At 43.8% G+C, this 19,454-nt stretch overlaps 1 long non-coding RNA gene across 2 annotated transcripts in view; it reads right to left on the minus strand.

Moving 5' to 3' along the window:
* LOC135320900 (uncharacterized) overlaps positions 1 to 19,454 on the minus strand; it is an 86,451-nt gene that overhangs the window by 55,541 nt on the left and 11,456 nt on the right. The window contains exon 3 of one of the 2 annotated variants that reach the window (XR_010380246.1): positions 1,270 to 1,841. The exons of the other annotated variant lie outside the window; for it this stretch is intronic. This is a non-coding gene — a long non-coding RNA (uncharacterized LOC135320900). The remainder of the gene's footprint in view (positions 1 to 1,269; positions 1,842 to 19,454) is intronic. 2 annotated transcript variants of the gene reach the window in all.

A 19,454-nucleotide genomic window follows, 5' to 3' on the forward strand; every position in this document is an offset into this window, starting at 1 on the left:
ACTCGGGTCACCTCTGCCTATCACTCACAGGGCTGGTCTGGACATTCTTTTTATCAATTCTCTGGCATCTTCTCCTCCAACTTACCAACAACCAGAAAGTAGAATCTGATCTTAGTTAATTTCAAGAATCACAGAGCACCGCCTCCACAGTGGGCCCGGCAGCCGTGCCAGGTCCTCCGACCGTCACCTGTCAGACCGCCATGAGTTCTCTCCAGACTCAAGGCCTGAGGCCGTAGGCCGTGGGCACACAGCTTCCCTCACTCTCCCCAGCAAAGGGGGACCACCTCTCGGCAAAGGCATGTCACCCTCTTCTGCACGAAGGACAGCACTATAGATACACGGGGAAACAGAGCAGATGGTGGGGGGGGTAGGCAGCCCAGAAGAGCTCGTCTGTAATTCCGAGACAAAATGGGGCCGTTGACTTAATCACAGGGACAAAGTGAGGATGAACATTTCCCTGTTCTTTCCCATACTCCGTGATATGCCTTTCCCTGCATAAGGAGTTCATTCGGAGGTCCCTGGCAGTGATTCTGATGTCCCAACATGGCATGCTGGCTGTCGGGCAGGAAGAGAGGGCCTGAGCCGAACAGGTGCTGGGCCTGGGAGGCAGGAGACACCGGCTCCAGCCCCAACTCAACCAGCGCCTCGTTCTGCCTCTCGGGATTCAGCATCTCATCTACAAGCAAAGGGATGAGACTATCTTAAGACAGGCTGCCCAACATAAATGAAATGAGAGCCATGTAAAGAAAGTTTCCCAGTTGCCACATTTAAAACAGTAAACAAAGAAACAAACCAACAAACAAAAAACAAATACTAGAAAATGATTTTAAGAACAAATCTTAACCTACTGTATGTAAAATACTATCATTTTGACATGTAATCAATATAGGAAGTGATAAGATAGTTTACATTCTTTTTACTAGACAAGTCTCAGCGTCTGATGTTCATTTGACCTACAGCAAATCTCAGCTCAGAGCAGCCTCCTCCCCAGCTCTCCTAGCATCAGTGGCTGTGGATACTCTATTGGACAGCAACTCCAGGGGTCCCACCAGGGTCCTGGCTGAAAAGCTGGAGTAAGTGTCCACAATAACCCTAAAAGGATCTCTCTGAAACAAAGGCAGATTCACTTTTAAATGTCTGTAAACCGGCGGGCTGCACCTCCCTCCACCCTTGGCTACAAGAGAGTCCTCTTCCTTGCTGATCCCTTTCTGGATGTAGGGAAGAAACCCGGCACACAGCCAGGGTGGACTGGCCTCCAGGTAAACTTACCTGCTTTCTGTGTCCAGTCCCATGATGTCCTCCTTCTCAAATGGGATGCAGAGAAGGAGGATCTTGTCCCCAGAATTGTCGGATGCACCGTCCAGCCACTTGGACTTGGGCAAGATGAAGAGTGACTCAGTGAAGTCGTCGATCCTCTTCTCCACCTCCCTGCAGTCCTCGTAAATTGAAGGCCACTTCGGTGCGCGGCTGCTCGGCCACCTCCCCATGCAGCAGAAAGTCAAAGAGCTGAGAGTCATAGAGCGTGGTGCCATACAGCTCCTCTGCACGTGGAGCTTTTCGAAGCCTTGGCCGAGAGGCAGTCAGTAATGATGACAAGGCCCAAGACCTTGCGGTGGGTCTGGAAGTCGCTCCACCCATTCTTGGGCGCATAGTGGTGACTGTAGTGGATACAGTTTGCCCACTGGGAGCTGCACGGACTGATCTGACTCACCAAGGTGATTCACTTATAGATGCAAAAGAAATTCTCCTCTGAGATGATCCCCACGTGTTCGACCACCACGGGGAAAGTCTGGTGGTCCTCAGCACACTGCACGTAGTCAGGGATGCTCATGTTGCAGGCCCTGACGAGAGGGGAGAGGAGATCGAAGTACATACTGTACTGTGGGCTGCAGGCCCATCTGGGTTGCGGTGACCTGGTGTGTACCAACCAGAAGGCAAGGGAATCTCAAGTAAATCCGGGGGTACAGTTTGTCCTCAGAGTCTTCAAATGGCTACCGTAGCTCGGATCACATTACCCAGCTTTTGGTCTAGGCTTCCTGCCCTGCAGAGAAGGGTCATTTCTTGTTTTCTGTTTCCAAGCACCTACCAAGGCCCTGATGCAAAGTCACTGCTGAAAAATGCTGAATAAGGAAATGAACAAAGGAAGTGCTTTCCCCATCCTCCTTCAGCAGAATATAAAGAAAAGTACTACAGTGGGATCAAAAGATCTGGTTTTCTATCCAATTTATTTGAACTCCTAAGCTTCAGAATAATGGATAAGAAAACTTGCCTTGGGGAGGAGGGTACAATTCAGTGGTAGAGCACGTGCTTAGCATGTACGATGTCCTGGGTTCAAACACCAGTACCTCATTTTAAAAAATGAAACAAATAAATAAACCTAATTACCCTCCTGAAAAAATATTTTTTAATTCAAAATTCAAAAAAAACCTTGCAATTGACACAACATTGTAAACTTGACTATACTTCAATTAAAAAAAAAATCTTTCTCTTACATGAATATATCTGGATTACAGAAGTTTGCAAATGTAAAATGCCTAGGGTACCACCTGCATAAAAAGGGGTGACTGTACAAATTTAGTATCGCTCCTTTATGAGCTATATTTCCTTTGGGGGGGTTATAACTTCTTAGAGCTAATTTTCTCAGATTAAAAAATATAAACATTACCTGATTCTCAGGACTGCTGAAGAATCAGATAACCCTATTAAAGCATCTGACCCACAGAGGTTACTCAATAATGTTTGTTGAATGAATGAATAAACCAGCAAAGTGAATGCTGCTCCCTGCCACAGACCATCATAATGGTACTGCATGGAAATCCCAAGCCCACGTTCCACCCGTCTCGACACTAACAATGTGGGTGACCTGGTCAGGCCTGTGTGATTCTCTAAGCCCCAGTTTAATCGTGAATAAAATTAGGGCAATAAAACAAACCTCAAATTGTTAGTGAGTCAGTAATGAATTGTACCCCAAACTTGCAAGTTGGAACCATTAAGGAAAACTATACAAAGGGTCCATAGGCCCTCTCCATATTATCTCTTACAACTACATGGGAATCTACATTATATCTCAAAATAAAAAGTCTAATTTTTTAAAGAGGCTATTGAGGTTAAATGAGCTCACTGTCTCAAATAAGGAACACAAAGCACAAATAGGACAATGCCAGCACATGAGATACACTCAGTTAACATTCCCACTCAACCCATTGGTCCCTCCAACTTCAGAGCAAGAGGATGGGTCCTCGTGGCAAGAGGCCACTGCACCTGAAGCTAACAAAACTAATGGTGCCCACTTCCAAGAGCTCCTGTCATCACCCTTGTTCTAATTTTCTATTTGTAATTTTTTTCTTTTTATTAAATAGAAACTCCCAATTGCATAGCCTTCACCTGACTAGATATCATGATGGCAGCCCTTCAAAACCTGACCACAGAGATCATGATGGCAGCCCTTCTTGGTGAAACAATAAAATGAAAAGCCATTTCCACAAGACCTCTGTGTAAATCTACTAGGGAACTTAATCCTGGACTGAGGAAGAGGACTGGGGAGGAGGGGGCAATCAGGCGCACAGAAAACTATGGGCCACCTGTCCCACGATGGACTTTAGACTCAACCCTCACCCTACAGGAAATTCAAAATACACACCGACAGATTGCTATGGACAAGATTTTTTTTTTTTAAACAAATCCCTGAATCCCTAGCAGGTCTTATTTCTACCGAAACACAAATGGATTATGTGTATAATGTTTCACAAAAGCCCTAAAATATTATCACGCCAACTTGACACATCAAGAAAAACTGAGGTAGAGAAGTTTATCACATTGTACATGATTAGAGAGAGGCCACGTCAGACACCGTATTTAAATCCAAGCCACTGCTCCAGTGCTCACACTAGAAAGTGTGACATACTGCACCTTTCCTGCTCTCTCCCTGCAATAAATCTCTGAAGAGTCTTTTCTGTGCCACCTGGAATCACAATCACATCAATTTTCCACAAAGTGCTATGTCACTCCTTGGAGGCTGTATCAAAATCTAAAGGGTTGGGATGGGAGGAGTGATTTGCATTTTCTGTTTCTCAAAGGAAACATGGCTTTAAAGGAAACTGAAAAGCACATATCTAGTCTAAGCCCTCATTGTGCAGAGAAAAAAATGGAGGCTCAGAAGAGATGAGGAAAGGTCCTTATTTATAAATATATCCTCAGCGCAGCACCAAGCCAGCCCTGGGCACTGCTGGGGGAGGATCTGGGAGACCCAGGAGAATGAGTGTTAGAAAAAGGAAAGAGAATAAGCATAAAAGGCCCTGTCTCTACACCACCATACCATGGAATTCCACCAAATTACCAAGTAAGGGTGCAGCCAATATTAAGGTGGGCTAAGCAGGTTATAGAAACCTGGAAGTCTCAACCATATTGGAAATTCCAACATTTACTATGTTTTTTTCCCAGTTCAAGAATCAACTCAGTGGGAACTCTGTACCAGGGACTACACGAGGCCTGGAGTTCTCCCAAATACAGACCTCTATTACCACGTGTACAAACCACATAAAGGCCACCAGAAGAAAAGCACCCACAGATGGAATTACTGAAACTGAAAGCAGCCAACCAGCATATATTACTAAGAAAAATGGTGCTCCTAGAAATGGACTCATGGACATAGAAAGCCAACTGTGGTTAGCAGGCAGGAAAGGGGGGATTAACAGATACACGTTAATAAATATAAAATAAATGAGAAGGACCTACTATATAGCACAGGGAACTATATTCAATTTCTTGTAATGAGTTGTACTAAAAACAATCTAAAACATATTTATACACATATGCATATGTTCATAACTGAATCTCTGCTGTACACCTGAAACTAACATTGTAAATTGACTACACTTCAATAAAAATTAATTTAAAAAAATAAGTAAAAATAAAAGCAACGCCATTAAGAAAAAATAAAAGAACACTCTAATCCCCTTAGCTGTAGCTGCTGAAGAATTTTGGTTGCAAGCACCAAGTCCACTGGATCACTCCAGCACTGGCTGTCACTCTTTCTGACCATCAGAGAGTCACTTGGCTTCACTGAGGTTAATTTTCTCTTATGTGAAAGGCTACAGTTGCAACTAATGATGTATAGAATCTCATCATTCACAAGCCCAAAAATTAGTGAGGACTTCCCTTGGGCCAGGCTCTGGAGAGATGAAAATATAGGGTCCCAGTTATATTCATGGGTAGAAGAAGTTTATGCCATAAAGACAATAATTCTTCCTATTTTGATAGACAGATTCATTGCAATTCTGATTAGAATTCCTACCAGATTTTTCATGGAATGTAACAAGTTAATTTATGGTCAAGAATAGCCAAGAAACTTCTTTAGAACCACCACTGGGGAGGGGTGGATTGGTCATTCATTTCCACTGGTCTTTCTGATGTGATGAAAACGTTTAGGATAATAATTGTTGCACAACTGTAAATATGCTAAAAGCTGCTGAATTGTACCATTTAAATGGGTGGACTTCATGGTGTGTGAACAATATCACAATAAAGCTGTTATATGAAAAAATATTTCTTGACAATTATTTTTCCCTCTATACTACTTAGTCTGCCCCACAATTTAAGAAAAACAAAAAACCAAAACAAACCAAACTGTGCCAGGAGCTCTTTAGGACTGCAATGTCCCTGGGTCTCCAACGCCTCTGGTGGTGCTGTTCCTGTTAACACACCAAGCTGGGCTGGGCTAGTTAGGGAATGTAACTGTCTTTTTAAAATCGATGGTCACACGTTTCACCCTGGGAGAGGGAAGGAAGGAGGATGACACAGCCTTATGCCTTCAGCTCAATTTTAACTGAACCAAGCCCTGCTTTCAACACTGTAATCCCTCTCACTATAAAAACACATGACACCAACAAGCACCGCCATCATAACACCTGAAAGTGTTCAAGGTACTTACCTGGGGCAGAAACACTGAGGGAGGAGACAGAAGCTCGCTTGGCACTGAGGATCCCTTTTCCCGACTCCACCAGTAGCTGGGCTTTACAGCCGGAGGCTCTCAGCCCAGGGAGCAGCGCAGACGCCACTGAGCTGTTCCTCAGGGAGCGGGAAAGGAAGACCAGGGCAGCCCCGGAGTCACGGGGCAGGGAAATGGGTGGAAACGCGGGCTGCAGCCCCGCTCGGAGGCCATCCCCAGCCCCAGCCCCAGCTGCCCCGTCCGGGTCCGCAGACCCCGCCCGCCTGGGACGCAGCCCGCCCAGTTGTGGGGACGGGCCGGTGGCCGAGGAGAGGAAGCCCGGGAGGAGAGGACTCGCGGGCGAGAGAGGGGAAGGGGACGCCAGCAGCGGACTGAGGGGAGCCCGGCTGGGTGAGAGGCGGCAGGTGCACACCTGGCCCCGGGAAGCTGTGGCACTGGGGCACTGGGGCAGGTGGCGCGGGCAGAGGGGTCTGGCCAGAGCAATTCAGCTGAACACAGGCTGACTCACGCCCTCGTGGTCTGTGACACGCGGACCGCCCTCCCGCAGCCACCTGACCCCTTTCCCGGGAGACCCCACATTGCACTTCCACAGCCAGAGGCACCGGCCCCTGGCAGGAGCTAAAGGCCTGCCGAGCGACAGAGCTGAGAAGCCTTTGGGGCTAATCCCCGGCTCGGAGATGGAGCTTCCAACCCGCGGTCCAGCTGACACCGACCGCCCATGCGCAGGAGGGCCAGCAATCCGCTCTGGGTTCTGCGAGAGAAGGTGGGGCAGTGAGGGAGGGAAAAGATGGGAGGGGGAGGAGAGGAGGGAAAAAGTGGAGGGAGACAGATGGACCGGAAGAGCAGAGAGAAGGGAGGGATCTGGAAAGGGTAAGGTCCTAGCGGGGATGGAGAGAAAAAGCTTTACCTCTGGTGGCACCCTGAAGAAGGCGGCAGTCCTGCCTCTGTACCCTTCTGTAACACTTCAAGGCCCGCAGCTCAAGTTTTACCTCCCTGATCCAGCCCTCCATCCGATGCTGCTGCAGAACCCCTACGGGTATCACACCTGTTGCCCCCAAGCAGAGCAGGGTTTTCTGTTGGTCTGGGAACCAAGCACCCGCAGGTGTTGTCGCTCAGAACTACCTTGGGAAGAGTACATATTCCCCTTTTACACGCTGGGAAACAGGCAGGCACGATCTTTGCCTTAGCTCCACTGTCCCAGGTGTTGGGCTGGCAGGGAGCGGGGTGGTTCAAGATCAGAGCCCCAGACAGAGCAGACTGCCTGAGTGTTGGTGCATAGTCCCCATCCGTCCTGGGTAAACCACACTCCACCCTAGTGGAACCATCAAGGGCTCACAGTAGTTCCCTGGGTGTGGGAGAGCTGTCCTCATGTGAAGGAAAAGCCCAGCTGGGCTAACAAGCTAAGTCACAAATCTAAGTGTGATAAGTGTCGGTTTACTGATCTAAATTCTGCTGGGCTAACTCGTAAATCTGAAGTTTAGTGTCAGTTTACTGGGCTAACAAGCTAAGTCGTAAATCGAAGCTCAACAAGTGTCTATTACAAGTTGACAAGCACCAGTGTGCTGATTCCTTCCTTTTTGTTGCTTGAGCCTTATTGGCTAATACACCCTTACTTGTAATTAACCCTTTAAAACTTCATGTGTATGTCTTGGAGGTGGGTGCTCAGAACTTCGGAGCAGAAGCCCCTCTGAGCCCGCCGGCATAATAAATCTGAGTACGCCAACACTCCGAGTGGTGATTGTTCCTTGGCTGGCCTGTTGTTTCCATAACACTCAGTTCCAGTGCCCAGCTTGCTAGGTATATTGGAGTGCTACCAAATCCAAATTCATTCTCTTCAGTGCAGGACAGGCCAATAAGTTGGGAGACCAGGTGTTGGGGCATGGAATAGCAAGTTTCTGTAGACCTAGATGGCAAACTAATGTCCTGGAAAACCATCTCCCCAAGTCAGAATTCAGGCTCCTTTCCTACGTGCTTGGTTGTTGCAATCTTCTTGGTGTAGGAATTCCTTCTTGTTAGAATCCTTTGTTCTTGCAGCTATCTGCCTGGGTCAAATCTCTGTAAACCTCTAACAAAACAAACGTTATTTTCTATTCTGCAATTTCTTATCTTTTTATGAATGAAAATGTGTTAAATATACTTAAAGATCAGAGCCTTCAGAATAGGTTCTCCTGTATATTTCAGGCTCTAAGCAACATTGTTTTACAAGCAAGATGAAGCCTAGGAGACAGAGCATAGGGTTAAAGTCAAAGGAAAAGATCTAATATGGAGTCAGATTTGTTCTGTTCTATTACCAGGCAGAAGCCACTTGAGGATTTAAATCCCTTTAAGTTAAAAATAACTAAAACTTTAAAGGAATTTACATACATATGTGTGAATGTGCATAGCATATCTGGAAAAGCACCCAAAGGATAGTAAACAGTGGCATCTCCAGGGAGGGCTGAAAGAAGAGAGGATGAGGGAAAACTTCTTTCAATTGTGTATTTTTGTGCTCTGTTTGAATTTTTTTAAACCATTTGCATGTATTTCTTTTTCAGTTAAAAAATGTGTAATGGAGCAAAGGAGTAACTAGCTCAGCAAATACAGCAGCCATGGAATCACTGAGTCATCACTTTTGATTTAAGCCAGGAAGCATTTATTGACTCACCTATGTGCCCAGTGCTGTTTTAAGACTTCTTTTATTATTATTATTATTATTATTATTATTATTATTATTATTATTATTACTATTTTTATTATTACTATTTTTATTATTATTATTATTTTATGAATTAATAACAAGGTATCCCTCACCCCTGCCCATGGCTGGTGGAAAACCAACTGAGTTTTTATTGAGTTGTTTTCCAAGGAGTAGAGATGAGTTATAAACTGAACACATCTTAAGGCAAAACAGTCGGAGTGGTTTTCCAGCAGGCCAGACAGCTATGAAGGGTTTTCAATAGAGGCCCCCAGAGGCTGAGAGAGAAAGCCTCGAGGACCCTACAAAAAGCTGCCCAAACTGTCTTCTCCATGGCAATACTGAAATAGGAAAGAACAAATCTGACTCCATATTAGATCTGTTCCTTTGACTTTAAAAAAGCCAAGTTAATACTCTCCGGTCTTTTCATGGGTTATGATGTCACAGAGGAGATGGACAGGTCAACAAGGAACCACTCTGCCGTGATCACGGAGCCGGGGAGCGGGATGGGCGGCAACATGTGTGACGCAGTTGTAGCCGTGCCCGCGTTTCTAGGCAGGTACCCAAAGTCGCCTCGACAAGGTGTCAAACACTTGTGCCCACGTCCTCATCACCTGACATGTATTAAAGAGAAATGGAAATGTATAAAAGGCCAATACCCTTGGTGGGTACACCGTCCAAAGAGCAAAGTCACAGTTTGACAACTGGCCATCTCGGTTCCCTGGGCTTCATTCTTGGAGAACCTTAAAAACCACTCCTCTGTCCTTAAGAAGTGCTGCATATTTGTCCTATCTTTGGCTCAGGGATGGAGCACGTTCAAGTGAACTTTAATGTCTGCACAGATTTGACTGTCTTTCTCCAGGTTCACTTGTCCATTCTAAAGAGACCTGAGCTAAGTCCATCCTCCGTAAGATCTATTCCCTCCAGTGACTGCTCATTGAGCCTGCAATTAAGAGCCAGCAGAACAAGAATGTCCTTAGCTAAAAAGTTCACCCACCCTTCACTGCTTTCTTAATCTCCTCTCCTGGCTAATTGCAACAGACTATCACCTCCCTCCACCAAGCTCCCCAACTATGTCAGTTTGTCTCCCCAAAGAGAAGGTAAGGTCCATAAAAGAGGAGACAACTCCATAGTCACGTCTGAATTCCTAGCATAAAGTAATGTTAAGAAATAGAACTATGATTATGGCTTCTTTCCTTTAAAACCTTTCTGGTTATTTGATTGAGACCTTGGAAGACAGGTGTTTGCATTCAAGTATCTTGATCCTCAAGACTCTGGAGGCCTTTTTCGGAATGGCTGCTCACTGATTCATTCAAACCACAGCTTCTCATTCCAGGAGTAGCTGTGATTCTCTGCCAGGAGTTTGTGGTTACTCTCATGCCAGAAGAGCTTTAAACTATATCCTTACTTTGGATTTGTTATTTTTCCCCTCTTCCAAAAAAATTGACTTTCCTTAATGTCTTACCTTGAGGAATTTTTTTTCATAGTTAACCCTTTAGTAAACCATGCTTCTCGGGATGGGCTTGGCCTTACATATGATCAGTCATCCAACTCCCATTGTGAGAGGACTCGGGCTCACCTCCTACCCTCCAGTCAAGGCAACTGAAACTCAGTACAGGAGCCAACAGGCACCCCAGGGCTTCTAAGGCTCGCGTATCACCCAGAATCCCTGCTTTCTGGTTTGTCTTGGCTTCTGAGGATTTCCCCTCACTTTCTTCACAATTAGCTGTGCAGCTTGAAAGATGAAGAAGGAAGGTTTTATTTCTTAATCAGCATTTTAAGAAACTTGTGTAATGAAGGTTTTCACGAGTTTCTAGAACCCTCCGTTGCCGAGACAGAAAACACACTAGATATTTTCTAAGTTTAGCTATCATGTGTATTTTTTCTTTTCTTTTGTTTTCTTAACTGCAAATAGACATTTTTTAATTAAAAAAAATAAGGCCCCAAATAGGATAGAGACTTGAAGGGGCATACAAAATTAAAGGGCAAAGACAGAAAAATGATAAATACTCTACAAGGTTAATATAATACTTACACTATGGATCAGATCAGCAATTCTCAGTAACAGCTAATTGAAATATGTCCATGAGGTAAAACGTCTCTCCTGTCAGGAGATGGCTAACAGAAAATAGAATTAAAACAACAAACTAAAATTCTAAGTCTGGCGAGGTACAGAATTCTACCAGCTAAATGTGTCTTCTTCTGGAAAAGAGGGAGGCTCACCAGCTCTTTACTGTGGAGCCTGAGCCCAGGGGATGGCGGTGAAGTGAGCTCTGTAAGTACCCAATAGCAAACTTGTGATGAATAAAGAGATGTGAGCTTTGATGACAGAGATGATACTACTATTCACTTGTCCTGTAAAGTATGTCTTCACGTTCAGTGATCAATACCTCAGCGTCCTCAGGGATTAAGATTATAGGAAAATTCACAGCCCGGGCCCAGACCTCCTCTTTGAGCTCATGACAATGCACTTAGATATCTCAAAGGCAACTCGAGCTCCACCTGCAAAGAGCTGACTTCACGGTGCTCCTCCCATAGCCATCCTACCCAGGGCCCCTGGTCGGGGGGCAAGGTCTCCCTTCCTCTCCCAGCTCAGGCCCATCACTCACAGATGTGACTGGACCCCACCTTCAGGGCCCAGATTTCCTCAGTCACCGAGTCCCACCACCCACACCTGAACTACCAGGTACTCACTGGCACTCACTCAGCACTGACTGTGTGCTGGGGACCACGCTGCACACTGTGAACACGTTATCTCACTGGATCACCACAGCAGTCCTGGGAGGTCGGTACATCACTTCTTCAATTGATTAGATAAATTGTTTACTTCCTTGAGTGCATCATCCAAAGTGACACAGCTACTCAGCCACAAAACTGGGACTGAAAACCACTTGAAAATTCTACACTCCTACACCTGGCAGCCACCCTAATCTGACTCATCACATCACCTCCTGCAGAGCCTTCTAAATGTTTCTAAGCATTCTACAAGACAAAAGTGATCTACGAGAGCACCCCACTCCCCTACTAAAAATCTGTCAGTGACGGTCCACTGCCCTTAGGAGAAAGCCCCACCGGGCCTGAGCACAGCCCAATGGCCCGGCATCCGCGTTCCCTGCGCGGCCTCGCCGCCTCACCCACCACACAGATCTACACGTGCCGTGTCCAGGACAGGGATGCTGACTCCGTACAACCCGGGGCTCGTCTCACTCAAACAATGATCACCTTCTTCAGTGTTCACCCTCTTCACTGCTGACGGTCAGAAAAATATTTTCTCAGGATGAATCAATATCTTTTTCCTTACAACTTCCTGTCATTGATAATGAGCTCCATCCAAAATACAGAAGACCTAATTCTCAGTCTCCTTATCTGTAAAGTGAGAATAACAAGGAAATATATGAAGTTTTAAGTGAAATAATATACATGTGAGGCTGAGGGACAATTCCCAACATACAGTAAGCACTCAATATGTGCTTACTTAATATTAATAGGAATATATTGCATTCCAGCAAAATTAACTCAATGTTTTATGGCTTTGTCCAACAGACTACAGACAAACATTTGGACGAACACCTTTGAGCAGATCAGCCCAAGCGTGCTGGGAGAGGTAAGCACTGACTCCAGTTACAGCTGCAGCCAACCAGCACTACGGGGCTGGGGCAGTTTGCTCAAACTCTTACATGTTGCTTGAGAATTTAGTTGTCATTAATGAATAAAGACAGGTGTTCTTTAGTCAAAATTCCTGAAACATATATCTTCAAAGATTGATGCAAATTTGATTTCAAGTACAACACTCTCACTAGAAATTATTTGAAAATGATAGTCTTAGCTCCTATGCACATCAAAAGGGCATGATCTTAATGTATCTGACTACACCAGAAGTGTTGTTTAAAGGAATTTAAGATGAAGCCATCCTAAATAAGCTCTCAGTATCATCTTCACAAAGCCCCACCCAAGGGTCTCATTTCTCACTTCCACATAGGTGTTCAGGTAGCTTAACCTGGGTCTTGGTTTCTTATAACACGGGGGTGGGAAGAGTTGTGGATAGATTTATGTAGCAAATATAAACCTAGAGTATTTGCTGTGTAGAAATCCTAGAAATAAACAAATTAATATATAGTCCTACCCTCAAGAAGCTCAGCCTTTCCATTTACAACAGCATTAAAAATAAAATGAGAGATAAATTTAACAAAAATTTACAAGATTTGTACATTGAATATTTTGATGTATCACCGAAATAATACTTAAAAGATCTACATATATGGAACACATCCCATGTTCATGGAATGGTAGACAATATTGTTAAAAATGTTAAGACTCCCCAAAGTGAGTTACAAATTCAGTGGAATCCTTATCAATATTCCAGCTGACTTCTTTGCAAAAATTGAAAAAGTGATCCCAAAATTCATATGGAAGTGCAAGGGGCCCAGGTCAGCCAAAACAATCTTGAAAAAGCAGAGCAAAGTTGGAGGACTCACTTTAAAGGGTACTAAAAAGCTATAGTACTAAGTCAGAATGGTACTGGCATAAGTTTGGATAAATAAATCTATGAGACATAATAAAAACCCAGGGGGAAAAACTTACATTTACAGTCAGTTTTCCACAAGGGTGTCAACAACACTCCATTGAAAGAATAGTCTATTCAACAAATGGTGCAGGGAGTGCTGAGTATCTGCAGGCAAAAGAATGAATCTGGAATCTGGACCCCCATATTTTAAATAAATAAAAATTAATTCAAAATTGATCACAGACAGAAACGTAAAAACTAAACCTATAAACTTTCTAAAAGAAGACACAGTATAAATCTTTGTGGTCCTAGCATAGGCTTTGGTTTCCTAGATACAATACGAAAAGCACAAGTGATAGAAGATAAAAGCAGATAAACTGGACTTCATCAAAGTTAAAACCTTTTTGTTACAAATTACATCATCAAGAAAGTGAAATGACAGGGGAAGGGGGTATATCAAGTGACAGAGTGCATGCTTAGCAAGAAAAATAAAATAAATCAATACATCTAATTACCTCCCCTGTAAAGAAATTGTTTTAATGCTTAAAAAAATAAAGTGAAAGCACAATCTGCAGAATAGGAGAAAAATTTTGCCAAGCATGTATCTAAGAAGAGACTAGTATTCAGGATATATAAAAAATGCTTACAACTGAACAATACAAAGAAAATCGACCCAATGTTTAAATTTGCCAAGGATTTAAATAAATACACAAATGGCCGATAAGCACATGAAAAGAAGCTCAGCATCACTAGCCAAATCAAAATCAAAATGAGTTCTCATTTTACACCCACTAGGACGGTTTTAATCAAAACATGGACAATAACAAGTGTCGTTGAGGAGGCAGAGATACCTCATTTGCGGCCAGTGGAAAGGGACAATGGTGCAGCTTCTTTGGAGAAGTCTGGTGTTTCCTCAAAAGGTTAGAGTTATATGGCTCAGCAATTCCACTCCTACATGTAGAGTCATCCCTCAGTATCCTCGGGGGGTTGGTTTCAGGAACCCACCACCCTGGATACCATAATCCAAGGATGTTTGAGTCCCTTTACAATCAGCCATCTGGATCCATGAAGTGGAAACTACAGATATGGCGGGCCAACTGTACAGCCAACAGAATGAAAACATATTCTCACAAAAACTTGCACATCAATATTCATGGCAGTATCATTCAGAGTAGACAAAGGTTACAAACAATATCCATCCATCAATGAATGGATAAACAAAATTACCAAGAATAGGCCCACAAACTTTTGGTCATTGAATCTTTGACAAAGGAGGTGAGAACATACAATGGAGTAAAGACAGCCTCTTCAGCAAATGGTGTAGGGATAACTGGACAGCTGCATGTAAATGAATGAAGTTAGACTACTCCCTCACAGCATACACAAAAATAAATTCAAAATGGCTTAAAGACTTAAACATGTAGACAAGACACTATAAACCTCTTAGAAGAAAACATAGGCAAAATATCTGACATACATCTCAGCAATGTTCTCCTAGAGCAGTCTACTCAAGCAATAGAAATACAAGCAAAAATATACAAGTGGGATGTAATTAAACTTACAAGGTTTTGCACAGCAAAGGAAACAGTAAGCAAAACTAAAAGACAACCTATGGAATGGGAGAAAATAGTTGCAATAAGTGAGACTGACAAGGGCTTAATTCCCAGAATATATAACACCTTTTACACTTGATAAGAAAGAAAAACAAACAATTCAATCCAAAAATGGGCAGAAGGCCTAAAGAAGCTTTTCTCCAATGAAGACATACAAATGGCCAATAGGCACATGAAAAAATGCTCAATATCATTATCAGAGAAATGCAAATCAAAACTGCAATCAAATATCACATCTCACCAGTCAGAATAGCCATCATTCAGAAGTTCACAAACAATAAATGCTGGAGAGGCTGTGGAGAATAGGGAACCCTCCTACACTGTGGTTGCAGTTTGGTGGAGCCATTGTGGAAAACAGTACAGAGGTTCCTCAAAAGACAAAACATTGACCTCCCATATGACCCAGCAATCCCACTCCTGGGCATATATCCAGAAGGAACCGTAATTCAAAAAGATACCTACACCCCAATATTCAGAGCAGCACTATTTACAATAGCAAGACATGGAAACAACCTAAATGTCCACTGACAGATGACTGGATAAAGAGGTTGTAGTATATTTGTACAATAGACTACTATTCAGCCATAAAAAAATAATAAAATAATGCCATTTGTAGAAACATGAATGGACGTGGAGAATGTCATTCTAAGTGAAGTAAGCCAGAAAGAGAAAGAAAAATACCATATGAGATCGCTCACATGTGGAATCTAAAAAAACAAACAAACAAAAAGATAAACTTATCTACAGAACAGAAACAGACACACAGACATAGAAACCAAACTATGGTTACCAGAGGGGAGAGGGTGTGGGAAGAAATAAATTGGTAGTTCAAGATTTGCAGATACTGAGTATGTATAGAGTAAACAGCAAGTTTATACTGTATAGCACAGGAGAATATATTTAATAACTTATAGTAACTTATGTTGAAAAAGAATATGAAAATGAATACATGTATGTTCCTATATAAATGAAATGTTGTGCTGTACACAAGAAACTGATGCAAAATTATAAACTGACGCAACATTATAAACTGACTAGAATTCAATGAAAATATTTTTAAATAGAGAAAAAACGAAAAAAAAAGAAAAAGGATATTATAAAACCAAAACAATAAAGTACTGACTGAGGCTACAACATGGATGAACCTTGAAAGTTTATACGAAAATAAGCCAGACACAAAAGGGCAAACAGTGCCCTTTTAGGTGAACTGTATCTAAGCCTTTATTGTACTATTCCAGTAAATTTTCTGGAAGTTTGAACTCTCAAAATCAAAATAAAATGTATTATTCATTAAAAACCTAAAATGATTCCTCACAGGAGGGCTTTAATTATTAAATGCAGAAATGCATGTAAAGCTCCTGGAACAACACTTTGCACGTCCACACACAGTCACTGCTGTCACTGCCACTCAGAGGGTGGTGCCAGCGCTGATGAGGGCTGCCTCCAATTGCTCCCCTGCAGACAGGAGTGAGGGCCTGGGCTCTGACAGGAAGGGTGACCGGGAACATGGGTTAGACAGAGCCACGCCCCAGACTTTGTATTACCCAACTTTCTTATACAAACTGCTCCATGTAACATAAACACGCTACAGGGATGTATCTTACGACACAGGGAATATAGCCAATGTTTTACAATAACTATAAATGGAGCATAACAATAAAAATTGTGCAACTATTGTACACCTGAAACTTATATCATATTGTAAATCAGCTATACTTTTATAAAATGTTAAAAAATAATTTTAAAATGTTATCACTTCAGTATTCAATTCGGTTTTTAAGTAACTAATAAACAGCTTAGAATGTATAAAACATTTAAGTGTGATAAGTTTGTTTACATATTTATTTACTTTCAGCCTCCTGCTAAAAGAGAAATTAAACAATTTTTAACACAGCTTAACAACCATAACAACAAAAAGACAAAAGTTAGAGTGAAAAGAAAATGGAGATTCAATACTTAAATGAAACCAGGGGGAAGTAAACTCATAAAAACGAATGCCATGAAGTCAGGGTAAGTGTTAAAGGCCGACTAGAAATTCAGCCGTAAGATTCTTGGCAGCTAAAGCAAAAAGTAAAAGATGATGGGGCGGGTGGTAGAGCTCAGTGGTAGAGCGTGTTCTTAGCGTGCACGGGGTCCCGGGTTCAACCGCCAGGGCCTCCTCTAACAGATAAATACACCTAATTACCTACCCCCCCAAAAGAGCCCCAATGAAAAGAAAAAGAGATATTTCTTTCCTAAGAAAACCTGATGTTAAATTTAGATTAAATACTTGAAAAAAAAAAGAAAGAAAAATAGAAAAAGATGAGTGACACAAGCGATAATGCCCGTGAGATAAATCTGCGGTGGCTGCTGGCACGTCCCCATGTCCCACGTGGGAAAATCTGAAACATCCTTCTCACCACTCAGAGTCATCCTCAGCCCACCCCACCCCTCTCCCTGTTAAATGCAGGAGCACAGGCAGGGCCCGGCCTTTGCTCTCTCTGTGTCAACACAGTGAGACAGGATGGAAGGGGCCAGAGCACAGCCATTCAATGCAGGCCACAGCAATTAACATCAAAATGGTGAAGGATTCAACCCCCAGTAGGCCTTGAGGCTCAGGATGAAGAGATTTTACTTCTAGCAGATCTTGAGCTTCATTATACACCCGTTGTAATAGTAACATGGTGAATAACACGCCCCAAGGCACCATGGCCATCCCAAGGCTAGCCACAAAAGGTCACAGTGTGGGAAATGGCCAACTCCCTGGGAATCCCAGCCCCTTGCCCTTAGGCTGCTCCTTCTAATTATTAGCATATAAAACAACCAAGCCCATGAAAACCAGCAACACAGCGCCACCTCGCGGTCATCACTCTCTCTCCCTCTTCGGAGAAGGCCCACACTTTGTCTGTGGAGTGTGTAACTACTTTTAATATGAGCACCCAACCCCCACACCTCGTGGCATTTCTCCTGCCTTCCAATGTGTCTCTGTGAATAAATCTACCTTTACTCAACAGTGGCTTGCTCTTGAAATCTTTCCTGCATGAAGCCAAGGACCCACGTCTGGTGGGGCACATTCCAGGGGCTCAACCAAAGCCTGGGACACAGCCCTTCCCATGCCCCACTTATGTTTTCTTGTATCAACAGGACTGGGATGTGAAGGGAGTTCTGAGGCCCCAGCTAAGGGACAGAAGTAGCCCCCAGGACCAAAATGGCGGGCAGCCCCTCCCCCAGCAGGGGCCCTGAGGTCAGCCCGGTTCTCTGTGGTTCTCTGTTGTGCTGACTCCCCAGCCAGAGAGCGTTCTCCTAGGCCTGTCCCCACAAAACCCTTTTCTCCAAAATGCAAGCACATCATTTCACAGTCCTCTTATTCAACCAGGAAATTTTCAGCCCACTTTTTCCTTCCCTAGTAAAGAATCTATCTGTCCTCCCTCCCATCCCACCACTTCTTTTTTGTGAGAACTCTGTACTCCCCATACACCATCCTGAACGCAGGTGCCTTGCTGGCTGGGACCGAGATGTTTCAGTCTCACACAGCCTGCATCCTTTCACTTTCCCCTTTCTACCTTAAAAAGCCTTTCCTGTGTCTCCCACCCCTCTGATTCTGAACTTCACAAAGTGCTGAGGTTGCATGCAGTCACTGTGTGCAAACCTCCCAGGTTTTGACTAGGTTTCCTTCACAAGATCTTCATTTAGGAGCTTCATCAAGAAGTTTAAAGAGTCTTTTCTTACATCGGAGTGGAGGAGCCTGCATAAAATTTAAATGGCCTTGAAGAGAGAGTTAACCAGGGACAGAGAGGTCATAGGTCTTAGTCAAAAGTGTCACGAGGCAAAATGTTCTTCGAAGGCTCAGAGTGGCTTCTGAACACGGAGTCGGGAGGGAGGAGGTGCCAGGCTGTGAGTGGGATGAGTGACACTGGGTACGCTACCCCAGCTGGGGAAGTATTGGATTTTGTTCTAGTTTTCCAAAGAATTTCTTACCACCTTTTCTCTTATTGTTACATACCATTTCCTACGGATTAAGAAAATCAATGTCAGTCATTTGGGCCACTTGGTAGAAGCTACACGATGCCATTCACAGGGCTGGGATGTAACAGCCACACCAGTCTAGGTTGAAAGACCAGTGGGGGTATTTCCAAGGTAATCACGGGCATGCAGCAAACTCCCCAGCTTCAATTACCTCATCTCAAAAGTGGGGCCAATAAAACTACCAAGCAAAGTGCGTGATGATTATGGCCGACATCTGTTTACTAGGTAAGTGCCCGTGACAGCTGACACTGGATTAAGAATGAATATGATCAACGAGGCACAGTCAGCCTGGTTACATGCACCCTGCCTTCATGCCTTGGTGCAGGAGCGGAGTTTGTTTAGCTGAAATGAACGCCCCCAGAGCAGCCCGGAAGGGAAAGCTCCCAGCTCTGCACGGCGAGGCGTGTTCCTTTCCTTCTCTGAGCTGATAACAGTTTACAGTCGTCTGTTTTTACATTTATCCCTTTAGTACCTGCCTCCCCTCCGGAGTTTTTGCTTAAGCAGAACAGGTCCAGGTTTGTGTTGCTGCCTGCCGGATATTCTGGGCTGGGAGACAGGCGACTCCACGTCTGGCTCTGGTGCTGAACGGAGAGGGCAGAAAGCCCAGGGGCCCATGCTGAACAGAGGCCCCTGCACCCAAAATTATGGTCTGACTTTGGGCAAATTACACCGTCTTCTTTACCCTAAGATTCCTCATCTGTTCATGAAAAT

Source organism: Camelus dromedarius, unplaced genomic scaffold, assembly GCF_036321535.1.
Source record: "Camelus dromedarius isolate mCamDro1 unplaced genomic scaffold, mCamDro1.pat HAP1_SCAFFOLD_41, whole genome shotgun sequence".
Taxonomy (NCBI): domain Eukaryota; kingdom Metazoa; phylum Chordata; class Mammalia; order Artiodactyla; family Camelidae; genus Camelus; species Camelus dromedarius.